Source organism: Pituophis catenifer, unplaced genomic scaffold, assembly GCF_029215685.1.
Source record: "Pituophis catenifer annectens isolate HBS135680 unplaced genomic scaffold, rPitCat1.0.hap2 SCAF_5, whole genome shotgun sequence".
NCBI classification, from domain to species: domain Eukaryota; kingdom Metazoa; phylum Chordata; class Lepidosauria; order Squamata; family Colubridae; genus Pituophis; species Pituophis catenifer.
Window position 1 is genome coordinate 26,064,766 of NW_027256885.1, and position 23,633 is coordinate 26,088,398.

Genomic DNA, 23,633 nt, shown 5'->3' on the forward strand with positions numbered 1-23,633 from the left:
CATGGATCCGGATGCCCAGCGATGGATGCCTGCCTCCAGAGATGAAGCCGGACACCCCAGGAGTGAGATGGGACCCCCAACTGGAGGCCTAGGCCAAGGCCTAAGAGCAGCAACAGCCAGCTACTCTCCCATCGGCTACAGACGCGAAATGGGCCTCGCACATGCTCAGTCGGCTCCTGCAAGAAGAGAAGGAGAGAACATAAATCCAAGTCTGTACAGAGCTGCAAACTGCATACCCAAGCCATATTGTGAGTTCCCTCACCTGAGACACCATGGGCAGCAACAGACTGTGAGTAATTCATCACACAACTCAGGGAATTTACCAGCTAACTTTCCCACTCTCAAATTAGATGGATCAAACCTCATGCAGTGGAATCACCAACTCCAGGTTTTATTTTTAAAAGAGGATCTACTGTTTTTAGTTGATGACCCCCCCACAAAACCTTGGACTTTAGAAACAGATTGCTTGCATCACAGGGCTTACTATTTAATTATAGCAAATATCCCACCAGGTGTATACCCCAGCCTAAGCCATTATCTGACTGTGTCTGAGATACAGCAGAGAATATTTAATCTGTTCTATAGTAAAAGCGCTGCCACCACAGCAAGGATATCCAGGGAATTCCACTCTGCCAGGCATAAAGCAGGGACTCCCATGGGTGAACATATACTGAACCTGAATGCCACAAGAACTGAACTGATACAAAGGGGGGAGGATATATCCGAAGAGAGCATGAAGAGCATTGTCATCAACTCCCTGGACTCCAGCTGGGACAATTTTATAATGCAGCTGGATAGCATAGGCTTAGGCCACCTCACACTCGAGTCACTGACAAATAGGATAATAGCAGAAGATAGCTTAAGGAGGGACCGCTCCATCAGCCGCAGGGACAGCAGGCCAACTAAGAAAGTTGAGTTCCAAACCAGGAACCTAGACTACCCAGAATGCTTCACTTGTGGCTCAAAGAACCACTACAAATGGGATTGCCCAAAAAACTCAAGGGGAAGGGACCACACCTACCAAAGGGAAAGGGAAGGCAGGAAGCCGGGGCTCCCCGATAGATCCCCATCAGACAACAGATACAGGCACAGAGACTCCCCCGACCCAAGGAACAGAAGGGGAAGTAGGGACAGCTCTAGGGAGAGCCGATCAGGGTCCATGTATGGGATCGGGGAGAACACACACACACACTTACAAACCAGAGAAGGAGAAGCATGGCTCATCGACTCGGGAGCCACCAACCACACAACTCATGACATAAAGATACTGACCTCATTCACAGAGGAAAACTACCACATTAAGGTGGCCAATCAAAACAAGGTCCTAGTGACAGGGAGAGGAAACACGTTCATAAGCGGAATAGGCAAAGTAGAGGGGGTATTACTCATACCCGAAATACCCCACAACATTTTAGCACCGCTTAAACTGAGCAAGGACATGGGCATAGAGACCACCTTCAAAGAGGGAGAAGCCTACCTGACCAGAGACAGGGAAAGCATCAGCAAAATAGTCATTAATGGAGGGCTAACATACCTCCACCCTAAAAAGAATAACCAGACCCAAGTTATCGCCCAACTAGAAAACACTGAGAATAAAGTCAACACACATGTTGAGGCAGAGGGGGGCAGGGAAGACGACCCCACCGAAGGCAACACGACACACAGAGGGAAATTGTTAATAGGCAAACCCATTCACGATGACTGCGCCCATTTGCTACATAGAAAATTGGGCCATGCCAGCTTCCCAGTCATCCAAAAAATGACAGAATGTACCAGTGATTTGAAAATAAAAAACTGCAAAAACTACTTAGAGTGTTCTGTATGTAAATCATCTAAGTTAAAAACCAAACCCAGACCTAGAAAAGCCACCTGTACCACCAATTCTATCTTCCACCTGGTACATATGGACATTGTGGGCCCCATGAAGCCCTCTATAAAATACAAAAGGAGATATTTTCTGACAATAGTAGACGACTACAGCCGCTATGGCTTTGTGTATACCATTAATCATAAAGACGAGGTATTCCAAAAATTTAAAGAGTTTTATAAGAGAGTGGAAACGCAACACAACACAAAGATAAGGCAAATAATGACAGATAGGGGGTCTGAGTTCTTATCGAGGGAATTCTCGAACTGGTCAAAGATGCACGGGATAATACACTACAAGACTTCTTCCTTTTCCGCATTCCAAAATGGAGTCGTAGAGAAGAGGAATGGAGTCCTACAAACAATGATGAGATGCGCCCTAGAGGATGCGGGGTTAGGACAGCCATTCTGGGCAGAAGCTCTCAACTACTCAAATTATATGTTGAACAGACTCTGGTCTAGCGTAATAGGGAAAACACCTTATGAGGTGATGTACGACCGAAAACCAAAGATTGCGCACCTGCACATATTTGGAGTCACGGCGGATGTGCACATCCCCAGGCAACTGAGGCGAAAAGGAGACAAGGTCTCCAGGAGATTAAGGTTCATGGGGTATGAACCAGGCACAAAAGGCTATAGATTCATTGACAGGGACAACAGGTTCATTGTATCCAGAACAGCGGTGTTCCACGAGAACGCCAACTGGTCTAAGATACACCTCAACGAGACACTCATCAGACAGGAAGACACAAACGAATCAAGGGACAAAAGCAAACCCATCACATTAGAAGCAAATACACAAGACAGACAAAGACCAAGACACCATGAGGTAGCCACCAAGGGGTGGAAGGAAGACCACCCCATCATCAAGGTAGACACGGTCACAGAGAAGGAGGCCAAATACATGCACGACACTGACACAAGACCCATGAGACCTATCAGACCCAACAGAAACAAAATGCCCAAGAGATTTGAAGATTATGTCATGTCCATTCACCCAAATAGAACAACACCCAACTCATACGAAGAAATCATTAGCCTGCCACAGGTAGAGAGAGATAGGTGGGAGCAAGCTATGGAAAGGGAGATGGCTAGCCTGCGCAAACTGAACGTGTACACCCCCTCTAAGGTCCCAGCCGATAAGACACTCATAGGCACGAAGTGGGTTTTCAAAATCAAGGAACTCGAAGACAACAAGGCCCTCTACAAGGCTAGACTCGTAGCTCAGGGGTTCGCCCAAAGGTATCCAGACGACTACATGGATACCTACTCACCCACAGTTAGGGCAGAATGTGTCAAAAGCGCCCTAGTAGTTGCATCTATCTTAGGCCTAGAAGTCTACCAATTTGACGTTCAAACCGCATACCTCCATGCGAAGTTAGACAAAGAAATATATGTCAGGGCACCCCCAGGGAAAGGCGCAAAAGAAGGAGTCACTTGGCTACTAAACAAAAGTTTGTACGGTTTAAGACAGTCCGGGAAAAGATGGTATGAATGCCTAGCCAAAACACTCAGGGACATGGGTTTTACCGCCACATCAGCAGACCTCTGCCTCTTCGCCAAGAGGGAGGGCACATCGGTCGAATACACACTCGTTTACGTAGACGACATCCTGTACATGGGGCAGCACAAGCAAAATTGCGATAAATTCGCCAGAGAACTGGGGAAACAATTCACACTCAAAACCCTAGGGAAAGTCAATAAGTATCTAGGAGTACAAATCGAGAAAACAGAGAACGGGTTCAAGGTTTCTCAAAAGGAGAAAATATTAGAATGTATACATAGATGCAACATGAGGGACGCTAAGCCATGCGAAACCCACATGCAAACAGACTTCTTGAAACATATGCACGAAGAGGGGGAGTCATTTAAGGACAACACCTTGTATAGATCTGTCATTGGATCCCTCCTGTATATTGCCAATTGGACAAGGCCCGATATCAGCTTAGCTGTTAATTTATTATCCAGACATGTCAGTGAACCCAAGGTATACCACTGGGAAGGGGTGAAGCGAGTAATCAGGTACCTGAAACATAGCATAGACGCGTACCTATGCCTGGAACCATCCAAATCCAAAGAACCGGCGCTGACCTGCTATGCGGACGCTGACTGGGCGGGTGATACCAAGAGCAGGAAAAGCACATCAGGTTACGTGTTCCTCATCAATAACTGCCCGGTACACTGGTATACCGGCAAACAGAACCTGGTTGCCACATCCACGGCAGAAGCAGAGTACATCTGCCTATCAAAGGCAGCTAACAATTTAGTGTGGTTTGATGACCTGCTCTCTGAAATATGGACCGAACCGGCTTACCCTATAACTATCCACGAGGACAATAAAGCAGCCATAGACATCTCCAATGCAGAAGCAGTGGGTCAGAGGTCCAGACATATCGACATCAAGCATAAGCATGTCAGGCAGTTATCAAATGTAGGTTTCATTAGGGCCGTACATTGTAAAACCTCTGAGCAAGTTGCAGACATTCTAACGAAACCATTACCAAACAAGCAACACACATATCTCACATCAAAACTAGGGGTGACCATGCCGGGTACAGAATCAACCCCGAATGTTAGGCATTTAGAGGGGGATTTGTTACGAGTAAATGCCTAACTGTGTATACACCATTGCATAGACTGACCCACTGACCCCTCCTCCCTCACTTAGCCCTTCCCATAACCCCTCCTTACCTTGACTCCACCTCCTCCATATATAAGGCTGTGCACAGAAGTCCAGGACCAGTTCCAAATGAGTACCTGAAAAGAAAGAAATGGAGTAAATAAATACATTGAACTCAAAGCCTATCGTGTCTGTGATTATTGGGCAAGATCCTTGGAAAACTTACTTCTCAATATTTTTATTCCAGTGGCTTTGTCTTTCCTGTACTTAGGGTTAGAGAAAAAACTGGTTTTATCTGTAGTCTTTTGGGGGACAACTCTTGTTATTCTTTCAGTGTTTTCCTGGCACTGTCCTAGTTTTTTTTGGGGGGGGCGGGGGTTTATGGTCCCCCAGTTATCTACACTTTAATCATAATCAAATACTAATACTATGTGCTTATCCATTTTAGTGAACTTTCCTTATACAGTTGGTGTTTTCTTTTATACTTTTAGATTTCTAACTTCTGTTTCTGTTAGTTAGCCATTGATAAAACAAATCCCACGTTAAAAAGTGTTCAAAGCCTTCTCCATGATTTAAATTGTTACTTTATTCATTTCTGCACATTCTAATATTGTTTTTATTCACTTTCATTTCTTTGTTTTTCCACTGTTGTGCAAACACAATTCTAGCAGCTGTTAACATGTGTAAAATTAAATATGTATTCCCTTTAACATACCCAACAATATATTTCTGGTTTTAAATCCATATCTTGCTTTACCATTGCTTCTAACCATGATGAGACCACTAACTCTTGAATGGCTACTTGACTTGTACTGACCTAAATACTCAACCTAATTCATATATTCCTGTTTCTTGAACTGAGGAATAAATTTCATGAAAATTAATTCAGTATTGCTCTGTGAATGTACCTATGAAAGTCATTCTTCTTGATCTAACTTCTTGGCTGAAACACTTTATCTTTCTTGTTTGTTGGACCCCAATCACATCCTGAAAAGACTGTACATTGTTGGGTGAAAACAGAGCTCCCTTCTGTTACCTTTAGTCCTCAGCTTACAACCACAATTGAGTCCAAAGCACAATATTGTTTCTTTTCTTTTGCAGTAGTACCCTTTAACAGGATGAAAAAGCAATGTATTATGACCTCTTTCTTCACCAAGAGACCAAGACTGGAACAATCAGATACAACAGAATTGGATCCAAAACCATCAAAAGCACCACAAGCACCACTGCCACCACTTGAATGTGGAGAAAGCAGCAAGTCAATCTCCTCAACTGAAAGTCTTCTTGATCTTCCTGACTGCTGGACCTTGCAGCAATACAGCAACTTTCAAGAGAAGTATGATGGTCTGGAAGTTGCAAACAAAAAGTTAGGTTGTAAGTACTGTGCGAAACATGAGTTCTCATTAGAGAAAGGCGTTCATGTTTCCAGAGAATGGAAACATTTTAAGATTGAGGCAGCAGGGACAAGTAAAGAGGTACAGCAAGCATCTCTTAGGGAAAAAAATGAAAGAACATTTCACATCAAAATCACACATCATTTGCAGAGACAACATAAAACAACGGGAGAAGGATGCTATAACAAAATCAGTAGATAGGTCAACTGAAAAAAATTTATCTACTACTCGTAAAGTATTCCTTACAGTTTACAGTCTGGCAAAAAGATGTAAACCATTTTCAGACATAGAAGGAGAGGTAGAATTGCTAACTACAATTGGAGTAGATCTGGGAGTAGGATTGCATTCACGGAGAACTGCAGTGAAAATAGTTGATTTCATCGCAAAAGGAATTAAAACCGAAATGTTTACCAGCATTATTGCACAGAATCTGAAAGTGTGTTTGATCATTGACAAAGCTTCAACGCTATCATGCAGACCAGTTGTGATAGTTTTCATAAAAGTTGAGGATTCAGATAACCCACCAACAGTTTTTGTTGAGCTTGTTGAATTGGAAAAACAAGATGCAGAGACAATATGTACTTCACTTATGGAGAGTTTACATAAGGTTGGGTTTACTACCAGGGGTGGGTTCTAAATTTTTTTACTACCGGTTCAGTGGGCGTAGCTTATTGTCGCGATCCACTCGACACCCAGCCACTACCGTGATAACGACCCGGGGGAGTTGGCGATGGAAGCGTCGGAGACTGTCTACGCTGTTACACGGTGGTGGGGGTTGTATTGTTTTGTTAGGCGTTCGGGCACGGTGGCGGCCGGGGAGAGGGATTACTGTGTGCCTTTTCGCTGCAACGGGACAGCGTCTCAGCGGCGCATGCGCCGTAAACCCGGAAGGGCGGTGGTCTTAATACCTCGCCGGCGCGCTGTTTAAAAGGCGTTGGGAGGCAGCCGCTCCCAACGCCGATTTTGAGTATCCGCATTACCGTCAGCTTTGCCGTGCATCGTGTGAAGGATTGTTCTAATAAAAGAAAAAGTTGCAGCAAGCTAAGACTACGTGTGCTCCTTTCTCCTTGTTCACACGGAGACGCAACGCAACGTTGACAGAAAGTCGGCGTTCTCCTCGCTTTCAGCGGCGGTCCAGCGGCATGGCGGAGGGCGCAGCAGCTGAGTCCCCGGCGACCGAGGAGGAGTTGGATGCGGACATAGAAGGCTTGTCAGAGACCCCAGCATCTGAAGAGCTGGACATGACCGTCGTACGCCCGAAGGTGGCCACGCCCCAGGCGGCCGGTGGCAACCCCCGTATGGATGAGTGGCCTTCCCGAGGTGAGAGGGATTCGCTAGAGCAATGGGCGTCATCCCCCCCTGACCTGGCCGGCGCGTCGTTCCAGGGGTGGAGGGAACGGAGGTGGACAGAAGAAGATGAATATGATATGAGTTGTTCTACCGGACTGGGGGCGTCCACGCTGGATATTTTACGGGAGAAGTTTGGCGAGGCAAGCTTCCGGGACGCCCCCTCCTGGCAACCATGGATACCGGAGGCACGACCCTGGCAGGGACAAAGGGCACCTCACAGCGCCTCGGAGGCTCGTTTTCGTTTGGCGAGCCCAAAGTTACGCATCGGGGAGGGGACGCCACGGCTCGAGTATCGCGACCAAGGAGCGCCTGGTTCTGCCCAGACCGTGTCCCATACGGGCCTTCGGGGTCAAGACGGGGATGGAGACAGGGCAAGGGGACCACGATTCAACCAGCAGGGGTCGCAAGGACACAATCGTCAGCAGAGAGACCTCCACCGTGGGAGTGGTGCTAGGGGCGCTCCGGATGCGAGACCGATGGCTCCGGGGCCCGGATGGGGTCCTGGCCCGTGGCACGCCCAGCAGCAGCTGTGGGGTCCTCCTCCCCTCCAAGCCACCTTCGACGGTAGTCCGGACAGAGTTTCGTTGTTTTTGAGTCAGATCCTTAGTTATATGGACTTGTATGGTCATCTCTTCCCGTCGCAATGGTCTATGGTGGTGGCTATAACCACTGTCCTGTCCGGCGAAGCCGCAGACTGGGTCGCTGACTTACATAGCGACCACGCCAAGGAATTAGCTGATGTGGGCCTCTTTCTAGAGGCGTTACGTTGCCGCTTTGAAGATCAGTCACGTACCCAATTGTTAGAAGGCGAGTTGGTGTCATTGAAACAAGGGGGCCGGCCTGCCAGACAATATGTCAAGGAGTTTCGGACCATGGCAGGTCGCTTACGGGCATGGCCTGAACGGTTACTCATTCATCAATTCCGCCTAGGTCTAGATAGGGAGCTGAGACAGGCGTGTGTGTACAGGGGTCTACCACCCAAACTCACGGAATGGTTTAAGGCTGCCGTAGACCTTGATGTAGGATTACGGGAGTTTCGACCCCGAGGGGTGGCTGGGTTCTCCACCGCCACACGACGCAGCAATGATAGGCCCGTGGGTACCCGGGGAGTAGGGTCTCCTCCTCCTCGTTCTATCCTCCCTGTTGGGAGGGGTGCAATCCGATGTTTTCGGTGTAACCAGCTGGGTCATCGTGCCGCTGATTGTCCTGTACCTCCTGTGTCGGCTGCCTCCAAGACACCATCATCCGCAGGGAAAGGTCGAGAACGAGTCCGCTCATCGTCGGATTGGTCCAGAGGGGCCACACCTACAATGACATCGGTGTCTACCCGTGGGCCGGCGTCAGAAGCAAGATCCCTTCCGCTCCAAGGGAGTACCCCTGTGGCCTCGGACAGCAGTGAAGACGATGCAGCTGGAGACCCCATGGTAAGTGGCCCGATACGACCTTTTGTGATACCTGTGGTCCTAAAGCACTTACACACAGCAGGAAGGGTGGAGCGGGACGTCCTTATTGATTCTGGGTGCACCCGATGTCTTCTGCAGAAATCTGTAGCCGTGGAACTAGGTTTACAACTGGTGCCCTTACGGGTCCCCATACGGTTTGAACAGATGGATGGGTCATTATTGGGGGGCAGACCAGCAACCCAAGTAACTGAGCCGGTCCGTCTGGAGGTGGGGGACCATTGGGAAAAGATCCGTTTTGTGGTTGTTGATACTATGGTAGAGCCCCTCATTCTCGGATTGGCCTGGCTAGACAAGTGGAGGCCAACTATCTGGTGGGAGGGTGGTTACCGGAGATTACGTTTGGGACTTGGCCCTGATCCAGTCCCGGAGGACTTGAGCGGGAGAGCAGAGGAGGAGGGGGACGTAATACCAGAACAGCCGCCGAGTAAATACCCTGTGGAGTATAGTGATCTGTCGGCGGTCTTCGACGAGCAGGAATGTGAGATGCTACCCCCCCCCACAGGCCGACAGACTGTGCTATCGAATTGAAACCAGGGGTTCGTTTGCCAAAACCTCGCATGTACGCCATGACAAAACCCGAGTTAGAGGAATTAAGGCGATACATCGATAAGAACCTAGCCAGGGGCTTCATTCAGCCCAGCAGATCCCACATGGCGGCGCCCGTCTTGTTCCGGGAAAAAAAGGATGGCGGGTTACGTTTGTGTGTAGATTTCCGGGACCTAAACACCGTCTGCGTTGAGCATCTATATCCCCTGCCTCTCATGAAGGACCTTTTAGCTACGCTATCGACCGGTAAAGTGTTTACGAAGCTAGACCTGCGTGAGGCATACTATCGGGTCCGAATTAGACCTGGTGATGAATGGAAGACCACCTTCAATTGTCCCCTGGGCAGTTATAAGTTTAGAGTTATGCCATTTGGATTACATGGTGCACCTCGCCGTATTATTTCAGACAGAGGTGTCCAATTCACCTCAAAGTTTTGGCGTACCTTCGTAGCCATGATCGGCTCGTCACAGGGGTTAAGTTCTGGGTTTCACCCGAGCACCAATGGTGCAGCGGAACGGGCGAATGCTATGATAGAGAGGTATTTACGGTGTTAAGTTTCATACCAACAGACAGACTGGTCGGAGTTACTCCCTTTCGCAGAAGTTGCTTACAATAATACAATCCATGGGAGTACAGGGGTTACTCCGTTCCGTGCAGTGTCTGGTAAAGACTTTCCTGCCATCCCTGAACTCGATGTGCAATCCCAAGACCAGCTGGCCCCTGGTACATGGGCCAGCCACATTGGGAGGAGTTGGCCTCATATAAAAAAGGCTTTAGAGAAAGCAGCCTTAATGCAAAAACACCAAGCTGACAGACGGAGAGCAGACCATAAACCGTTCGTAGTTGGAGATAGAGTATATCTTTCCACCAAATACCTGAAATTATGGACACCGAGCCAGAAACTAAGTCCTAAATATTTGGGTCCCTTCCCTGTTATAAAGGTCATTAATCCAGTCACAGTGGAACTCAAATTGCCGCCGTTACTCGGCAAGGTACACCCTGTGTTCCATAGTAGTTTATTGAAACCCGTGGAGGTAGTCCGGGAACCTGTAAGCAGGCCTGGCCCGGTGAAGGATGATCGGTATGAAATAGAACAGATCCTAGACTCAAAGCTTAGTAGGGGAAAACTCAAATATTTGCTTAAATGGAAAGGATACCCGTTCGAAGAAGCGTCATGGGTAGCCGCCACTGACATGGAGGCTAATCGCTTGGTCAAGCAATTTCATAGACAGTATCCCCACAAACCAGGGCCCCAGAGTGCGGACATACACCCTTAACGTAGGGGCTTAACATGTTTTTTTTCGTGTCTTCCAGGAGGGCCCCTGGTAGGGGGAGCCGCCTGTCGCGATCCACTCGACACCCAGCCACTACCGTGATAACGACCCGGGGGAGTTGGCGATGGAAGCGTCGGAGACTGTCTACGCTGTTACACAGTGGTGGGGGTTGTATTGTTTTGTTAGGCATTCGGGCACGGTGGCGGCCGGGGAGAGGGATTACTGTGTGCCTTTTCGCTGCAACGGGACAGCGTCTCGGCGGCGCATGCACAGTAAACCCGGAAGGGCAGTGGTCTTAATACCTCGCCGGCGCGCTGTTTAAAAGGCGTTGGGAGGCAGCCGCTCCCAACGCCGATTTTGAGTATCCGCATTACCGTCAGCTTTGCCGTGCATCGTGTGAAGGATTGTTCTAATAAAAGAAAAAGTTGCAGCAAGCTAAGACTACGTGTGCTCCTTTCTCCTTGTTCACACGGAGACGCAACGCAACGTTGACACTTATTTTGTGGGCGTGGCTTGATGGTCATGTGACAGTGGGTGTGGCTTGATGGTCATGTGACTGGGTGGGTGTGGCCAACTCAATGTCACTCACATCAAGGGGTGCCTCGCCTGGCCCCTCCCCTCCCAGCCATTCCTTGTCACGCCCAGCCTCAACGTATCTATAGTTCTGTAAAAATGTTGTTCACCTTTTTTCAACTTTATTATCTACATACTATAGATGTACTTTCATGGACCACTGAAAGGAGGAAATGGCTCACATGCTTTGCCCAAGAGTGTGATAGGCAACAGGCTTTTAAGGGGCTGCCAGAAAGAAGAGGGGGCAATGTATTTTCCAAAGCACCAGAAGGCAAAACAAGAAGCAATGGATGGAAACTGAAAAAAGAGAGAAGCAACCTAAAACGAAGGAGAAACTTCCTGAAAGTGTGAACCAATATAAGTGCAGAAATATTTCAGTCATAATTTCACATATAAAATAGCCATTCGTGTAATACAACCTGTGTCAGCATTCTGATGCTGCCATAAAAAGATGAGGCTTGACTTTTCACCTACTTATTTTCTCTGTAGATAATATCCCCTAGGAGATGGGATGGGGGGGGAACATTCCTGTGGGGTGAGGTCAGAAGCTGGGGAGACTGACTTGGAAGATGGCCAATGAGAAGATGAGAATTGGGGAACGGAAAGGGAAGGGTTTGGGGGTCAGAGGGTTAATATCGGCTACGACGAAGTCGGGGCCAGATCTGTCGTACTCAATAAATGGAATATTTCAGCAAAGATTAATTGTTTGGGAGTGCAATTTATTTGAGATGACATCGAAACCTGACAACCTGCATATTGTTCAAAACAGTAATTAGTATTATGGCTGCTGTTTGACAGCAAGCCTAAAAGTCAAAGATCACAAGGGTGCTTCTTTTTCATATACCAGGAATAGCATATTAAGATGGACTTATGCAACCTGATGTACAAAATAAACACACACATATTTATGCTCTGGACTATAGACATTGAATGCATGTAAATCCCTGAAAAATATGTGGTAGCCCTGGGCAAAAGAAAGGCAGTAAAATCACTCTAGGTGTAGAGACAGTGTAAAATATTAACACATGATAAATAATGGAACAATTAAAAATAATAGCAAAGAGTTCTCTCTCTCTCTCTCTCCCTCCCTCCCTCTCTCTCTCTCTCTCTCTCCCTCCCTCTCTCTCTCTCTCTCTCTCCCTTCCTTTCTCTTTCTTTCTCTTCTATCTCTCTCTCCTTCCCTCTTTCTTTTTCTCTCTTTCTCTCTTTCTGTCTCTTTCTTTCTTTCTTCTCTCTCTCTCACACACACACTCTCTCCCTTCCTTCCTTCCTTCCTTCCTTCCTTCCTTCCTTCCTTCCTTCCTTCCTTTCTTTCTTTCTTTCTTTCTTTCTTTCTTTCTTTCTTTCTTTCTTTCTTTCTTTCTTTCTTCTCTCTCTCTCTGTCTCTCTCTGTCTCTCTCTGTCTCTCTCTCTGTCTCTCTGTCTCTCTGTCTCTGTCTCTCTCTCTCTCTCTCTCACACACACACACACACACACACACACACACACACACACCTGGTCTGGGCACAAAGTATCTGTTGTTACAGAAGTTCTCGTTTCTCACTATAATACACCTGATACTAATCAATACCCTATTTCTGAACTACGTAAAGCCTATGCATGTTTACTTGGCAGTAAGGCTACTTTCTTTCAGTGGGAAGAGAAAGCAGTAGCTGGGAAGGATGTTGCTATGGAGTTAAAACAACGAAAAAATTGCCCTTCCCTTGTTCCTACCCTCCCTCTTTTTCTCCCCACCAGTTTCTTTTAGCTTTGGCTCTGGTGCCAAAAGAGAGAATTCTCTTTTGTTTGTGAAGTCCCCCTCCTTTTTTTCCCGCCCAGCTGGAGAAAGACAGGAGAGGGCTGCTGCTGCCCCATCAGTCCCAGCACAGCGGCTGCATGCAACGCCAGCGGCTTCGGGAGGCACTGGCCAGCAGGGAGAGGGGAGCCAGCCCGGCAACCTTTATAGCCACACAGCTGCAAAGCTTGCTGAGCTCCCCCCATCCCCTGCCCCACCTGCCACCCCAAATTGCACCCCACTGGGAGACGCACATTTTACCGGAGAGTGGCAGTTCCGGGTCATCTCTCAGCTGTTGTGTGCAGGGAAAAACCTTGCAAAGTAAAGAAAAATTTCTCGTGAGTGCAAGGCAATTAACTTCTCACACTCACAAGAAGTTTTTCTCTACTTTGCAAGGTTTTTCCCTGCACACAACAGCTGAGAGATGACCCGGAGCTGCCAGTCTGCGCTCTGCCAGGCGATCAGCAAAGCGAGTAAGCCAGCAATCTGCCGGCTTCCTGTAATCTGCAGTTTACTCATGAGCACAATGCTCATGAGTAAACTTGCTCTTGAGTAAACTGCAGATTAGAGGCAGCCGGCAGATCGCTGGTTTACTCGATCTGCTGCTCGCAGCCAGCACCTCGCAGGTAGTGAAAGAAACCGCCGCCTCCTGTCTCCGTGCATCGAGGAGGCTGAGCAGCAGTGGGAAGAGCACAGGATGGGAGGCACAAGAAGTGGCTGCCAGCGATGCCCTCAGGTGAAGATGTTGTGGGTGGGGAGGCTTGACCCCCCCTTAGGAGCCTCAGTTTACTCGTGAGCACCATTGGCCTTTATCCCTGCCTCTCCCGGCCAATGGTGCTCACAAGTAAACTGCAGCTAGGATCTCCTGCATGCTTCCTTTGCAGGCCAGGCCGGCTGGGGGAAACGCACGGGAAGAGCTCCGGTGCCGCGATCTCCCACACGTTCCCCTCCCTCCCGGCGTGCATCAGTCCACCACCCGCTGCTGGTATCACCCCTCCAGCAGTTCTCCCTCCCCTGCCCACCCACCAGCCTTACCTTTCGGCCTTACCTTTGCCAGCAGCAGTGAGCAGAAGTATGTGGCTAGATTCTGCAAGTAGTGGCTGGGCGGGGCAGGCAGGGCAAGCGAGCATTGGGCGGGCAGGGTGAGTGACCAGGGACCGGTTCGGGGGCGTGGCCAGACAGAGGTCACTACCAGTTCAGGGAACCATGCCAAATTTCCGCTAATGGTTCTCCCGAACCGGTCCAAACCGGTAGCAACCCACCTCTGTTTACTACGGACTATCTACAAAAAAATTTAATAGCATTTTGCTCTGATGGTGCCAGCGTTATGCTTGGAAGAAAATCTGGGGTGAGCAGTAGAATAGCAAAACAGTTTCCAAACATCGTTATATGGCACTGCTTAAACCATCGCCTCCAACTTGTTTTAAATGACTCCATAAAGGACATTAGCAACTAAACCACTTTAAAATATTTATTGACAAGATACACACCACTTTTCATAAATCCTGTAAGAGCCAGACTGAACTTTTCAACATATCTGAACAACTTGGACTTGAAATCGTAAAGATTGGTAGAGTTTTGGGACCAAGATGGGCTGCCTGTAGTTTAAGGTCAACTGTAGCTGTGTGGCGTGCTTATCCAGCGCTACATCAGTATTTTCATGCGAATGAAAAATACTCAGGTATGGCTGGCCGCCTGGAAAATATATATTTTTTAAATGATTTGGCATTGATGATCGATTTTCTAAATGAAATTTCTCTTCTGTCAAATGCACTGCAAGGAAGAAATACAGACATCATAAAGGCCAAAAAACTTGTGCTGAGATCAATTAAAGCATTTCAAATGGTTAGACAGGGAAAGGGTCAATACGAAAAAAAGGTTGATGGAGTAATTGCTTCAGAAGCCTTCAAAAATATAAAATTTGTACAAAATCATCAATTTGTCGGACTTCCTCAGGAAAAACTTTTGGAAAGCATCATAACCAATTTGAAGAAAAGACTAATGGATTGCAAACATTTAAAGACAGGTAGCCAATTGCAAGACACAAATAAATTACGATTTCTCAATTTTTTGGAGCCAGATTACTGGAATACTGAAGAAATAGTAGTTCCATGGCCAGAAGCCAAAGAACAATTGCTTGAATTTAATGACATTTTTAATTACCAAATTAATATGAATGATTATAGAGATTTCGTAGAAAATGTTTTAAAAGATCACAAGAACTATGCAATTCCTGACAGTATTAAAAAAGCTAAAGATATTGTCAGAACAATTGCTGTAAATTTCACAGAAGCGGAAAGGGTTTTTTCAAAAATGAACCTTATATGTTCAGAACAGAGAAGTTGCCTAACTGTTTCCAACATAAGCAGCCGGATGACCATTGGTGTGATTGGCCTACCTTGGAGGTCAGCAACGTGCGGCTCTAGAGCTGCATGCGGCTCTTTGGACCCTCTCCTGTGGCTCCCTGAAAGATAATCCCACCACTGGGTGGCCCCTCCCCTCCCCCTCCCTCCTTGCCTGCCCTGAGAAGAGAAGGGTGACTGTGGCAGATAGAGACTCGTTCCGTAGTCCAGAACAGGAGCAAAGCGACCCTCTACTTGCCTTTTTTTCCACCTTGGGAGACGCGTGACTTTGCTCTGTGCCGAGACACTGGCTGGGCCACCCGGCTGCAGCCAATGCTGCATGTTGTAATGGGCTCCAGGAGGAGGAGGAGGGGACACCGTCTCCCCCATTGTGCAGCGTGCTAAGTTTAAATGCAAGAGCAGCAAGCAGCCACAGAGGCAGAGAGAGGAATATGGGGAGACGCACCCCAGCCGGTGTCTCGGGGTGGAGAAAGTTGCACGTCTCCCCATATTCCTCTCTCCGCCTCCACGGCTGCTTGCTGCTCTTGCATTTAAACTTAGCGCACTGCACAATGGGGGAGATGGCATCCCCTCCTCCTCCTCCTCCTCCTCCTGGAGCCCATTATGATGCGGAGCATCGGCTGGGGCAGCCCAGCCGGTGTCTCGGGGTGGAGAAAGTCACACATCTCCCAACAAGGGCTGGAAAAAGAGGCAAGTAGAGGGGCGCTTCGCTTCCACTCTGAAATATGGAGCGAGTCTCCATCCACCTCCACCGCCCTTCTCTTCTAAGGGCAGGTGAGGAGTGAGGAGGAGGGGAGGGGGGGGACAGCCAACTGACAGGAAGCCACAGCAGGGGGACAAAAGAGTTTCATTTATCCTGAAATGACTCTTGATTTAAAATTAAATCATGGTAAAAAGCACCCAAAGAAGAAGAAAGAACATCGGAAAAAAAACCCCAACCCTTGCCTGTTTTTGGAAATGGTTCCTGCGCGTGTGCGTGCACACACACACACACACACATGAGAAAGAGAGAGAGAGAGAGAGAGAGAGAGAGAGAGAGAGAGAGAGAGAGAGAGAGAGAGAGAGAGAGAGATGAGAAAGAGAGAGGGGAAAAAGAAAAAGAGATGAGAGAGAGAGGGAGGGAGGGAGAAAGATAAGAGATAGGGAGAAAGAGATGAGAGGGGAAAGAAGAGAGAGGGAGAAAGAAAGAGGGAGGGAGAGAGAGAGGGAGGGAGAAAGAGAGATGAGAAAGTGTGAGAGGGAGAAAGAGAGAGGGGGAGAAAGATGGGGGAGAGAGAGAGACCTGTTTTAAAAGAAAATACCTGGAGCCACAAAACCTGGGTAGGCATGGCTGGGGGGTGTCATGTGACTGGGTGGGAGTGAGTGATGTTGAGTTGGCCACGCCCACCCAGGTTTTGTGGCTCCCGGTGTTTTGTTTTCTGTGGGAAATGGGCCCAAGTGGCTGTTTGAGTGTTTAAGGTTGCAGACCCATGGCCTACCTCTACAAGAATGGGACCCTATTCCCACCATCAGACAATGGTTAAGGGCACACCATCGCACAGCCAATGATCCGAGAGACAAGATTAAGAAAAGTACAAGTTAGGAGGGCGGCAATGAAAGAACGATGTGGAAACATCTTAAAGCTAAAGGCAAATAACACTTTTATGTAAGTACTTGTGTACCTCTTTTATTGTTTTATTCTTATTTAAGTAGTAAGTGCACGAAATTAAAAACTTCCTTTTTGTATATCTTCTTTTTTGAGGTCATTCATTAGAGCAAACAAGTCAGTGACATTGAAGACACACAACACTTTTATCATTCTTATGTAAGTACTTGTGTACCTCTTTTATTGTTTTGTGTACTTATTTTATTCTTATTTAAGTAGTAAGTGCACAAAATAATAAACTTGCTTTTTGTATATTTTCTTTTTGTAGGTCATTCATTGGGACAAAGAATTCAGTGACGTCGACTTGGCCACTCCCACCCAGTCACATGACCGCCAAGTCACTCCCACCCAGACACATGACTGCAAGCCATGCCCACCAAACAAGCCACGCCCACAAAACTGGTAGTAAAAAAATTTGAAACCCACCACTGCCCTATGACTATCATTAAGTGTTGTACCTATGATTCTTGACGAATGTATCTTGTCTTTTTTTTTTCCAATTTTTTTTTATTTTTCAAAACACAAAACATAAAATACATCTTTTTAGAGCAGGTGCTTGTTCTGTCATATAATAAGTACAATTATTAAGATTCCCACAATCAATTTTGTTCCCATTTTTATCCAATTACATATTTTTTAAAAAAAAAAAGAAAAAAGAAAGAAAAAAAATCTTATTCTAAACATTTATCATTCAATTATTTCGCCCAACATTCTAGACTATAAACACCATTCTAAATCTCTATCATTTAAACAATCAATATTTCATATACATTTCTCAATTTAAGACCCATTACACCAAATCTATATTACACCTCTTCTTGATCACAACTAATATCCAAATCTTATCAAAAATTTATTTCCCTTTTCTCTTAGAATTTTTACAAAATCAATCAACATTTCACTCTGTAGTTTATTACTTCCAAAATATTTTATTTTGATTTAATTACTCCATAGTTATTCTCTTATACTATTAAAATTATTTTGGCTAATTCATAGTTTATATAACTCCAATCTGATTATTTAACTGGTTCACAGTTATATTATTATTCTCCTGTAAAGTTTCTTCCACTTCCTCCTAATTTTATTTTTTAGCTGGTTCACATCTTGATCTGCTGCTTTTCAGCAAGGCTTACCTCCACTCCTGACCTTAAATTATTTTGGCTGGTTCACAGTATGATTTTAACTACACACCAACTGTCAGCGTTCTAAATTAGGCTCTCTTCCAGCGCTGACATAACGAGATGAAGCAGAGAGAGCAGAAGCTTGATTTATTGCTGAGATGAACTTTTACCTCGTTTTTGTATGTTACAGATAGTGGTTCCTGGGAGACGAGGGTGGGGGCTACATTCCTGTGAAAAGAACGTGCCGGGATGTAGAGATGGATCTGCATGATGGCCAATGGGACATTGGGGTTGGAGAGCGGAAGAGGAGGGGGTTGGAAGGAGGGGCCAGTTTGGCTGCAATTTGAATCAGAAATGTCGGATATTGCTATTCTTAAAATAAAAATGATTCATTAGAGATTTTGTGCTTGAAAATGAAACTTATTTAAGATAGCACCAAAACCTGACAGACAGCCAAACTCTCCTCCAAATCCAGGCTGGCTGAGTTTAAATCATCCCGTTCCCTCCCAGACATCTGGTCGGACGGACTATGGCTGAAGCCAAGCTCTCGGAGGAAAGCCTGCTTCAAGAAACGGGAGGAGCAGAAGTGGTCGTGATCCCAGCCAACTTGGAAAATACAAAGGTTCAACTTTCTCCGCCTTCCCTCCCCGCAGAACTTCAAGCAAAGAAACATGAGCCAGATAAGTACCCGGGGACTGTGCCAAAAGCCTTAGAGGCGGAATCTCCTTTTGCAAATGTAAAAGATAAAGAAAAACCCCCAAGTGAATTGGGAAGGGCGAGCTGGGGATGGGAATGGCAGCGAAGCCCAGACAAGGCAGCACCTCCCCACCCCAGGATGAGACACGAGGCAGAGGACTATCAACACCAAGGCTGGGCCCCCAGAGCTCAGCACAGAGAGGAGAGGGCAGAGAGGGAGGAGCCACCCCAGTTTAGAGGGAAGTTCGATGGTGACCCAGACAACCTCGCCCAATTCCTCGATTCAGCTGAGATATACATAGAGCGGTTCGGACACCTCTACCCTTTCCCCAGAGCCCTAGTGAATGCTATCTCGGAAGGGCTGGAGGGAGAAGCAAAGAGGTGGTCAGCATCACTCTACAAATACAGGGCCCCCCAGCTACAAGATGCGGATGGGTTCTTGCAACTATTGAGAGCCCGTTATGAGGAGGAGGAGGAGGACCCCTATGTGGAAGACGAGCTCAGAAACCTAATGCAGAGGGGGAAGCCTATCAGAGAGCATATCCGTGAATTCAGGAGAGTCATTGGGACACTGCCTCCCCTACCAGAGTGATTGCTGGTGTATTTTTTTAGAACAAGCCTAGATAAAAGAATTTCCCAAGTGACTGCCTATCGTGACATCCCAAACCGACTCGCTGAATGGTTCCGGGTAGCGATAAAAGTCGACAGAGGGCTGCGGGCAAGTGACACGTCAAAACCACCAGAGGGAAAGGAGAGAGGCCGACCAGACCAGGGGCCACTCAACAGATGAGAAACCCCAACATCACAGCCCTCCTACAGACCAACTGCCCCACGGAGCCCACTGAAATGCTACAGATGTGGGGGAAGCAGCCACATAGCAGCAAGATGTGGAACGCCTAGACCGGGACCAGCTCCACTGCCCAAAGCACGACTGGAACGAGGGCCCAAGCGCGTCACCCACGTACCGCGGGAAGCTCCCCAAATCCCGGAGTTTTTCGCTCATCTGACCGAAACCAGAGGAATCCCAGATGAGGGAGATCAGTCCCCCGAACCCTATGACACGGAGGACGAAGGCGAGGATGACCCGATGGTGAGTGGACCCGTCCATCCTTTTCTTTTCCCCATACGCCTAACAGCCCCCAAAACAGGGGCCCAAGAGACTTTCCAAGCCTTAATAGACTCGGGTAGCACACGGTGCCTAATCAACCTACCCACAGTTCTAAAATTGGGAATCCGAGCTAAACAGCTCAAACAACCAATTCGCTTTGAGCAAGTTGATGGGTCCCTAGTGGGAGGAGCGTACGCCACACACTTGACTGAACCCGTGAGACTAGAACTCGCAGATCACTGGGAGACGATCCGCTTCATAATAGCCCCCAAGATGACAGAACCAGTCATATTGGGGCTCTCGTGGCTCGACAAATGGGGCCCAATCATTTGGTGGCAAGAGGGAACCCGCAGGCTGAGAATAGCAAAGGGGCCCCAACCCCTGCCGCCCCGACCAGAAGAATTCCCTCCCACGCTGAAACCCCAAAGTAGCCCTCCACTACAGAAGAAAACACCACCAACACAAAGGTCCCTCCCAGAAGGTGCAGCAAAGCAATTGGCAGCCACACCCACCACCGCTTGTAACGCAAACCAGATCCCAAGGGAGTACCAAGACCTTGCAGGGGTATTCAGCGAGGCCGAGTGTGATACCAACCTTATCTCCTTTACTCCTCCTATATTTATTTTATAACTGGTTTGCAATTTAAACAGTTGCTTTCCAGCAGTGCTTTCCTCCACTCCCACCTTAATTTTTAACTGGTTCACAACTATATTTCAATTGTTCCCCAGGTACAGTCTCCTCCACTCCTAACTTTATATTTTTTGGCTAGTTCACAGTTTAGCTTTAGCTGTTACCCAGTATATGCTTTCCTCCACTCCTAATCTATATATTAATTGGTTCGCAGCTTTACTTTAACTGTCTTCTAGTGCATATTTTCCTCCTCTTCTACCCCTATTTTTAACTGGTTCACAATTATATTTTAATTGATCCCCAGGTATAGTCTCCTCCACTCCTACCTTTTTATTTTTAACTGGTTCACAGTTCATATAAACTGTTACCCAGCGTATGCTTTCCTCCACTCCTAACTCTATTTATTGGCTGGTCCACAGCGTTGCTTTAACTGTTTTCCAGCTGATGCTTTCCTCCACTCCTAACTCTTATTTTAATTTTTAACTAATTCCAAGCTCTGTTTCAACTGTTTTCTAATATAATACCTTCCTCCACTCCTACCATATTTATTAACCTGGAGCAAAACTCTACTTTAGCTAATTTCCAAAATCATATTTCACATTACTTCTAGTTTCACGTATTTAATTGATTGATAACATTTTGTTTTAATTATTATATCGCTTGCATTTTCCTCCCTTCCAACTTCTCTTATTCAATCTGTTAGCTTCAAATTACTTCACAATGTATTACCCATATTGTTTTTCCATTTATTCTCCTCCATATTTCTAATTTAAAATAAATATATATTTTAACAAATATCTTCCAATGTCTTAAAAAACCTTTTCTTCTAAATTGTTGAATCTATGGAAAATTCAAAGTTTAAGAAAAAGTTAAAGCCTCCAGAAATCGTATTTTTCTTAAATCATTTGTGCTCTTATTTCTTAATCAAATTATTTGTGTATTTATATATATATTAAAACAAGGTGGTGATAGTAATAACAAGGAAAATAATAACAATAGTAATTACAATAAAAAAAATAAGGAAGTAATAGAGACATCAATAAAAAGGGAAAAGGGAGTTTAAAAATAACAAAAAAAAAGAATTAAACAATTATATTAGAGAGAAAAAAGAGAAAAAATAGAGAGGGAAGAAAAAAAAAGCAGATGAGAAAAGAATAAAACAAAGAGAAAAAAGAAAGATAAGAAATAAAAAGAAAGCATGGAGAAGAAAGAAAAGTATCTCCTAACATTAATCATTCACCCAATAACCATTACATCCATTTGAATCAAAATGTGATATTTTGTTATCTTGTTACTTTTTTTTTTTTTTTAATTTGATTTATATGCCGCCCTTCTCCGGAGACTCAGGGCTGCTTACAATGCGTTAAGCAATAGCCTTCATACTTTTGTATATTTTATACAAAGTCAGCTTATTGCCCCCACAAACTGGGTCCTCATTTCACCTACCTTAGAAAGGATGGAAGGCTGAGTCAACCTTGAGCCTTGGAGAGATTCGAACCAGCAGAAATTGCAGGCAGCTGTGTTAATAACAGGGTGCGTATACCACTGTACTATCAAGGCTCTTGATTTATTCCATTGTTTGTTTTTTTCTCCAATCTGTCCAAATGTATTTCTTTTCCCTTTCAATGTCATCAAAGTTATAAGTTCTGCAAAGTTAATTCTGGAACTATTCCGTATATGGTATCATCATGTCTTCCTTTTGTTGCCACGCCTTTCTCTTATAATCACTTTTATTTAGTTCAGTTTCCATTATTCCATTTAATTTCTTCTTTCAAATCTTCCATAAGTCCTCCAGTAAACAGATTATGTATCAGAAACCAAGGTCTCTAAGTCTTTTTTCAGTATCAATTCAGTACAAGTAACAAGCAACAAAGTTTCTCTTTTCAATTAACAAATAGTCTGGGATTCATACTTTCACTTCAGAGCTAGCAGCCATTTTATCCATCACCGTTTATCTTTTGTCTTTACTTTTAAAACATAGTTGTTTCCTCTTCTCCTTCCTCTCTCCCAGATATAATCCAGTCTCACTCCACAAAATCAGTCTAGCCTCATTTATCCACAGGAAAAAAAAAATAAAAATAGTTTAAAAAATTGTAACTAAGCCATTTCCACACAGTCATAATAAGTGCTTTCTATCAAACAGGTCCTTTGTCTTTTAGCCCCTGTAGTTGTTAGCCGCTATTAAAACAGGGGCTCACTTGTTGCAATCCACATCTGAGGGCAGCTCCCGCCTGGGCAATTGTTAAACTCACCTGGCATACAAGCTCCCTGTTCTTCTCCGCTTCTCCTCCTCTCCTCCAGCACGATCTTTGTTCCCGGTTGCCGTGGTTTCGGGACAGCCGCCATGGCTGTCGTTCCACTGCCGCCGTCATGAAGGGAAAGCCTCCGGCCCCGAGGAACCTGAGAGGAATACAGGAAAACAATAGAGATGACTTAAGGAAAATATCTTCTGAAATTCTGGCTGGTATCTTAAAGGTTCATCCTGAGGAAGTATTTTGTAGGATTGACAGAGTCTATAGAATAAATTCCTGGATTGCAAAGCAAAGGCAACTGCCTAGAGATTTGGTGATTTATTTTACAGATAAAGAAATAAGAAATAATATTGTGCAAAAATCTTTTAATTCTACTTTGCAATTGTTTGGAAGAAAGATTTGGATATATAAAGAATTACCGCCTAAGATGTTATTGGAAAGAAAGAAATTTGGATTTCTGGTGACTGAGCTTAAAAAGCAAAATATTTTATTTAGATGGGATGTTCCAGTTGGTATAATATTGAGATATCAAGGAGAAAGATACCAATTAAATACTGTTGAAAAAGCGGAAGAATTTCACCAAAAATTTTTGAAAATGAGCTCAACATTTTTATGCACAACACAAGATAAGCAGAAGGAGTTGGAAATAAAGGAAAAATATCGAGCTACAGAGGCCTCTGTAGATGAATCGCCTTTGGATTCTTTAGATGCCTCAGTTGGATCATCTATAAATAAGAGAGATGTGGCATAGGACTCTAACGTGATGACTCATCAAGTCACAGACAAGCATGGAAATCAATTAGTTGATACACAATTTATAGAAAAGAAATATGAGCCACAAAAGCAAAACCAACAAGACCAAGTCATAAATCAGAATGAAAATCGACCAGTTGATATACAACTCGTAGAAAGGAAATTAGGATGGAGATCAAACCCACAAAAATTCAAGAAAAAAAGA

At 45.6% G+C, this 23,633-nt stretch overlaps 1 pseudogene; it reads left to right on the top strand.

Moving 5' to 3' along the window:
• Nucleotides 1–3,385: 3,385 nt before the first annotated feature.
• On the top strand, nucleotides 3,386–16,859 carry LOC139317593 (E3 SUMO-protein ligase KIAA1586-like; annotated as a pseudogene).
• The last annotated feature ends 6,774 nt before the right edge of the window (nucleotides 16,860–23,633 follow it).